Source organism: Nicotiana tabacum, chromosome 5, assembly GCF_000715075.1.
Source record: "Nicotiana tabacum cultivar K326 chromosome 5, ASM71507v2, whole genome shotgun sequence".
Classification (NCBI taxonomy): domain Eukaryota; kingdom Viridiplantae; phylum Streptophyta; class Magnoliopsida; order Solanales; family Solanaceae; genus Nicotiana; species Nicotiana tabacum.
Window position 1 is genome coordinate 11,824,433 of NC_134084.1, and position 7,317 is coordinate 11,831,749.

General features: G+C 32.3%; 1 non-coding gene across 1 annotated transcript; it reads left to right on the top strand.

The window, feature by feature from the left end:
* Positions 1–6,346: 6,346 nt before the first annotated feature.
* Positions 6,347–6,440, top strand: LOC142181428 (small nucleolar RNA SNORD96 family). Its single transcript, XR_012710079.1, has one exon. It is a non-coding gene; the product is annotated as a small nucleolar RNA SNORD96 family (small nucleolar RNA).
* Positions 6,441–7,317: the final 877 nt, after the last annotated feature.

The following is a 7,317-nucleotide window of genomic DNA, read 5'->3' on the forward strand; positions in this document are numbered from 1 at the left end:
CCGTTGACTCATATTCCAACTCCTCTATTGCAGTTCAATTCCATAAGAAGACAAAGCAAAAAGAAAGAAAAAAAGTTGGATATCGCCGGAAGATGAGAAGAAGAGGAAGTTAAAGAAAGGGTAGTTGTAGAATCCTTTAAAGAGGGTCTTAAAGAGGTTTTTCGGCGATCGGAAAACCAACCAAGAACGATGGCGGAAGGAACATCACGCTGGTGTAAAGGGAGGGGAAAATGGGAAGGGATAGAAAGAAAATCGGTGGAAAGAAGAGGAGATCGAAAATTTTAATGGGATGGGAGAAGAGAATGGGATGTATCAAAGTAGAGAGAGAAAGAAAATAGTGTAACTGATTAACGTATTTAGTGGCTTAAGGCTAGGAGGTAACCAAAATTAAATATTTTGCTATAAACCTTAAAAAGTATCTATAGAATATAATTTTTTTAAATGGTATTTATTTCAAATAAATAAGGTGTTAACTTTTGCTGTAGGAGGTAAAAATTCTTAGGTTATTTAGGCTTGTTGGTTAGAGGTGACCCGAATGATTTGAGAGTGATTTGGATCTATCTTGTGAAAATTAAAACTTAAAGAACTCAAGAAAGTTCATATTTTGGTTTGGATCTCGATTCTTATATGTGATATTTTCGAATATATTTTTAAGCCCTTGAACAAGATGTATAGAGTATACGGACTATTCGGGATCTGGACATGATCCTGATAGGCTTTGTGTGAGTTTCAACGTGTTTGGAAGAAAAATTGCAATTGTTTGGGAGAAAATATGGTGTCGACGCTCAGGTCACCATTTTGCGGTGTGAGCACGTGATTTTTGCCCTATATGAGAATTACTCCCAAAAATTCAAAATAAAAACAATTTTCCTTTGTGTGCAATTTTTGTGTTTTTCGTGGCATTTTTGTATAATTATTTGTATTTTTGTCTATGCAAGCTTATTGATTAAATTAATAAAAAATACAAAAATATGTTGCATTTTCATTTAGTATTTATTTAAGTTTGTTTTACAAAATGAGAAAATTATAAAAAATAATGTACGTTGCATTTTTAGCATTTAACGTCTAAATTATGTGATTTTATCGGTAATTGCTATTTAAATGTGCGATAATTGTTATTTGGAATTAATTAGTATTTTTGATAAGTTAATTTAGTTTATAAGTTAATTTAGAATTTTAGTTTTATTAATTAGGAAGTAAAAGAAAAAAGAGCAAAAATACAAAGAAAATCGGGATTGGGCCTCTTCTTCAATTTTAAACCCGGGCCCAAAACACCTCTACCCAACCTTCCCCTACGACCCGCTCCATTCCAATCCGGGTCGACCCAGTCCATAACCCAAATACCCAACACCCCTATTTCCCTATCTTACATTTCACAAAAAAAAAAAAAACCTAAACCTAAAAAAAAACCCTAAGCTATCCGCCCCCCTCTCTTTCTCTCCTTCTTCTCCAAAGCTCCCCAACAATGGATGCCCTCCTTCTCCTTCTCCAACACACACACACACACACACACACATATACAGCACACACACAACAATATACACACGCACACACGCAGCAACCGACCACCATCTCCTTCGTTTTTCACTTTTTCCGTCTTCATCGTCACCATCTTTTTCGAGCTCGGACTCAAGCTTCCATGGCTGCCACCTCGTTTCTTCTTCTTCTTCCTCGTCACTTGCAATTGTTCAATGCTTCTGCTTCTTCCAGCTTCGTCATCTTCGATTCGCCGTTGCCCGTCGCTGCTGGCTGCTTCTTCTCCTCCAGTTTCACGTCGTTGCTGGCCATTTCTTCTTCTTCACGTCGCTGCTAGTGTTTCTTCTTCAGATCGTCATTGTCGTTGCTTCTTCTTCTCCATTCGTTGCTGCTGCTGCTGCGTTTTTCGTCCAACGTCGCCTGCTGCCCGATGATCCTTCTTCTTCGTTCACTGCTGTTGCGTTCTTCACGTTGCCACTGTTGTTGCTTCTTCTCCGCCATGGCTGCTCTTGTTGCTTCTTCTTCGTCTTCGTCGAATTAATTTTTAGGCGATAATTATTTCCGGGCAGATTTGTTTCCATTCGAGTTCGTCGTCGTTTCGATCCGGTTAGTGGGTTTGAGTTTCATTTTGTCCGTATTTTGTTTTGATATTCTCAGATCTAAAATCGGTAAATGTTTGATTCTTGTTTTGTTCGTGTTTATCGTTTAATTAATTAGTTTTTCAGTTTATTTTTGTAAAAGAAATTGTTAGTTTAATTTTAATGTTGTTAGATTCAAATTGAAATTTAAAAAATTATTTCTTCAGTTTGTTTCATGTGTTTTTATGTATTTTTTAGAAATTGTTAATGTTGTTAGATTCAAGTTGAAATTCAATTAATTATTTCTTCTTCGGTTTGTTTTTATTCGTTTAAAAGAATTTAGTTGTAATATAGAAATATGTTAGTTTAATCGCTTGAATCATCCATCTTTGTTGATTAGTTTAGATTAAATTCGTGACACATTTTCTTTTGGAACTCGAAAATATGACTTTATGTTTTCATTCTTGATTTAATTTGAATATTCATCTTGGTTGTAGTGTTGTTGGATTTAATTTAAAGTTCAAATGATTATTGAGTTTAGAAATTCAAATCTACTTATTTGTTATGTTCAATTTGTTAATCTTATTGAATCTGAAAATATATGTGTTGTTAAAAATATCGTTCAGTCAAAATAATTCTGATTGTTGCTTTGTTGTTCATCGTTTAAGTTTGAATTTGTTGATTGAACTGGATTAAGGATTGATTATAGCTGGTAATTTAATTTTTAAGTTCTTAGATAATTTTGAAGTTTGAACAGATTTTGAATCAGGGCAGTAACAGTAGTTTTAGGGGTAAAACGGGAATTAACCAATTACAAATTATTTAATTATGGTGGGGGACAAGACATAATGATAAAAGTAAAAAGAAAAGGGTTAATAATGATGTCTTCTTTTGACCATTCAAAAAGAGGGAACATGGGGGGGCCATGTTGACTACTTTTACTAAAGTAAAAATTAGAAATAATGTAGGTAATAATAAAAGGTTTAAAGTTATACATAGTAGAGGAATATTGGGGTAAAAGAAAAAAAGAGGTAAAAAGGGGTAGTAAGAATAGTTTGAAAAAAAAGGTAAAAAAGAAAAAAAAGGGTCTTGCTTTGGATATAAGAAGACTCATATAGAAAAAAGGGGGGATTGAATTTTGAGAGATAGAAATTGGAGAACAAAAAAAAAAAAAAAAGAGAACAAAACTAAAAAAAAAAAATCTTCTACTTTCCTTCGTTGTTTGAAATCAGCATTAATTGTTATTGTTTCATCGAAGCTTGAAGCTTCTTTCTGGGGTTATTATTCTACCGGTTTGCAAACTCTGTTCCTGGGCTATTACTATTGCTGGACTGTTGTTGCTGTTTTGTATTATTACTACTGCTGCTGATTCTCATCTTCATCTTCTCTTGTTTCCAATACCAGGTACACGACTGTAATACTAGCTATTGCAAGATAATAATGTGGAAGTATGAAAACATATGAAGAATGGAATTTTGAAGTTTTGATTTTGCTTTTTTCTTTCTTCCTTTTATTGATTGTATTTAAGCTATTTCATGTATTATTGAATAATAATTGGAATAAGAGAAATAACATAAGTTGGTCTTTAATGAATCGACTTGGCAAAATGGATTAATTCGCTAGTTATGAAGGTCTTAAGATTATCAACAGTAGGTTAATCGTAAACAAGTAGCTAAATTTAGCTAAGGCATGAATTTGAACTAAATTTCGTGAATTAGGCATTAACGCATGATTTGAGTTCAAACAAGATTAGAAGAACGTTTAAGTTTAATAAACTTTTTAATAAGTTTTAGTAATTATGGTTAAATCTAGTTTCAAATGGTTGTGAATAATTAATCTCAATAGTTTTTTTTATTTATAACAATGCGAGTTTTAATCTAGCTATATTTGATTCTTTTGAATATTAGTTGTCGAATTTTTATTTTATTTATAATTTTGAATTTTTTTAGTAAAATTCCTTTTCATCAATATTTGTATTAATCTAGCAATTAGTATGTCATGCTTTCTTAAATAAATAAAAAAAACTCGTAATTAATTAGGATTTTCTTTCTTTATTTTAGAGACTAATTTTAATAGAAAAAATGTAGTCGCGTTAAGATTTGTCCATTTAAAATAAATGAGATGAGATGAGCCTAGTAAAATGTATAGATTGCGGGGCCCTCACAAATGCATGCATTAATTACTTAAAACATCGGAGTTGGCCGTCTAGTGAAATTTTACGGCCTTTTCCCAAAACAACAATACGCTAGTCGCTCTAGGCGGGTCTTTAACAGATTATTTTCTTAAATATGGGTGTGCATTTATGTAACCTAAATCCAAATCTCAACGGAGTCGAAATGTGTCGATAACCACGGGTGCATTGATTGCGACGTGGTTTGAAATACGTTTTCACAATGTTGCAATTCTCCGTAAAATAATAACAATAAATAAAAATAATAAAAGCGGCTAAAGGTTAAAATTTGCACATAAGTTCATAATTGTATGAAAATCAGATATTTAAGCCAAATATGACAGTTGAGCGACCGTGCTAGAACCACGGAACTTGGGAATGCCTAACACCTTCTCCCAGGTTAACAGAATTCCTTATCCGGATTTTTGGTTCGCGGACTGTTAACAGAGTCATTCTTTTCCTCGATTCGGGATTAAACCGGTGACTTGAGACACCATAAATCTCCCAAGTGGCGACTCTGAATTAAATAAATAAGTCTCGTTTCGATTGTCCTTTAATTGGAAAAACTCTTTCACCCCTCGCGGGGCGGAAAAAGGAGGTGTGACATGCGGTACCTATGGCGCTACAATCTATAGGGCATAAAAAGGCCAGCGCCCAGGTTATCGTCTCGTGATGCTTCTGGAGTTAGAATAAGCTATTTAAGGAGGCGAATTTCAGACCTTTTTAATTTTATTTTCCATCACTTTGGAGACTTGAGAGCTCGATTTTGAGGTTTTGACATATATCTTCATCTACAATCTTGGGTTTAAGTGATTCTAACCTAAATCTATGGTTAATACATGAATCTATTACTAGATTTAACACCAAAACAACAAAATTGAGCAACAGAAATTGAGATTTTTGTTCAAAATTTGTAGTCTAATTATTTCCCTTTACAGTAATTACATTCTAATTTGATTTGTAATCTTTATTTAACAATTCTAAGAAACTATATTATTTTAAGAAATAATTTTGTCTTTGAGTCCTTAAATTATTCTTTACTGCTAAATTCAATTATAACCAAGATATCTTGATAAATAATAGCTATTCATTTTGCATAAAAATATTCATCATAATTGTTAAGCTCGTTGGAAATAGCTATATTGTTAGACAATGCATATGATTTTTTTAGCTGAAAGTGCATATATAACATGATTACATATATAATAGTTTCTTATTTTCATAAATAAGTAATTAATTTGATAATGTTATGGTGGAATATAATCGAAAAATATATATCTGACAATATGTATCACATGTTAAAAAAATCGTCATAAAATTGAAACTCCATAAGATAGTGCTAAAGCTTTAAATATAGGGGTTTTCAACTCAAGCATAAAATGCTGGAGTTCGGTACTTTAGCTACGAGTATTTCATCTAAATTTAAGTTTTTTGCATTAGGAAATGGATAAATTTTACTAATAATATTACAGTGGTTAAAGCTTGATTAACAATAAAAAAATGGCTATTTGTTAAAATATTCCGCTGCCCATCTCACAAAACTAACCCAAATTGGCCCATATTCAGCTAGATGTTCTTGAAGCCCACATTACACCATCTCCCAAACCTATTATAGTAACCCTCTATAAAAACCTCGCATCGTCCTCTACCCTTCCAGAGAATTAGGGTTTTCCGCCATATCCGGTTTTGCACTTGCTTCACTTTTATTGGTAGCTAACGATTCTACTTCTTCGATTTGTTGTAAGCTAATTTTTATTTTCTTATAACTGTTTAAAAAAGAAAAGACATTTTGTTTTGGTGTGTAAGTATGTACATATGATTTACTCTAATAATTTTGTTTAATTCTGGTGTTGTTTGATTATTTCTGTTAATGATGATTTCACTTTTGAAATTGGGGCGGGTTTAATCCAATACCCGTAAAATCCAAATGTGTAAAAATCATCAGAAATCAAGCCCTTTTTGTTGATTTCTTATCCGAAAAGGGTAATTTCATATCCTATCGCCTTGTAGAGCAGAGTCTCTGCCATTACTACTTGGGATTGGCCATGAGAATTACATTCATATTAATTTTTATTAAATTCAAAATGCTGAGTTTTTTTCTGTTTTGCCCAATTTGATGTTTTAGCCTGTGAGGAAATCTATTATTAAAAAACACCATCTTTCGGGACTGAATGGCCTCTTTTGGCCTTGCTGATAATTCTGCAATTCTGAGGCCTGCTGTAACTTTTTTTGGGTAAAATATGATTTGTCTTTTGCTTCTGCCTTTTGATTTTCTGCAATTATAATTATTAAAACTTATTTAGGTCCTTAATGTCTGTCAAAATTACTTTTTGGTATTAAAAGTTTATAATTTTAAGAGGCTCATAATTAGTTTAGTATTTTCTTGTTAGAGTGGAATGGTATAATAGATTATTTATTTGATTAATTCTGGTTAACTTTTGATTAAAGCATGGTTAATTTTTGGTGACAATTGGATTGTGCTTATGGACGGTCAAGTGCTGTTTAGATTATTTAACAACAGTACTTAACAAAAATACATAAGCTACATTGAAAAGCCACGATGTTCATTGTTCATGTCTTTCCTTTAGTTTCATTTTGGAAGACTATCTCATTGTGGCTGAAATGTATTGCCAAAAAAATTTGATCTTGTTGAAAGATAGTTTGAGAATTTTTGTTACCCTTTTTTAGTCTGCCTAAAAAACAAGAATACTTTTTATGTTAAAAATGTTCCATTTTACAAAAGCATTCGACTCTTTCTTATATACTTTTACATAAAATGAAGTGAACAGAGTAACAATTTCTAAGTAAATACAAGACATCATAGGATATCCTATGTAAGTTGATTAACTGATATTGTTCTTTTTATTTGTGATGATTTACGTTTGAATTGGGGCAAGTTTTTGCATTACTTGTATGACTCAAGTGAAAAAATCATCACAGAGCAAGTCTCTCTTTTGTTGATGTATAGCAGTTGAGACTCTTCTCTCTTTCGGGAGGAGAGTATCCTGCTATTTATCCAAAGGGCGCGATGTCATATCCTATCGCCTTATGTAGCAGAGTCTCTGCAATTACCATTTGGGATTGGCCATGAGA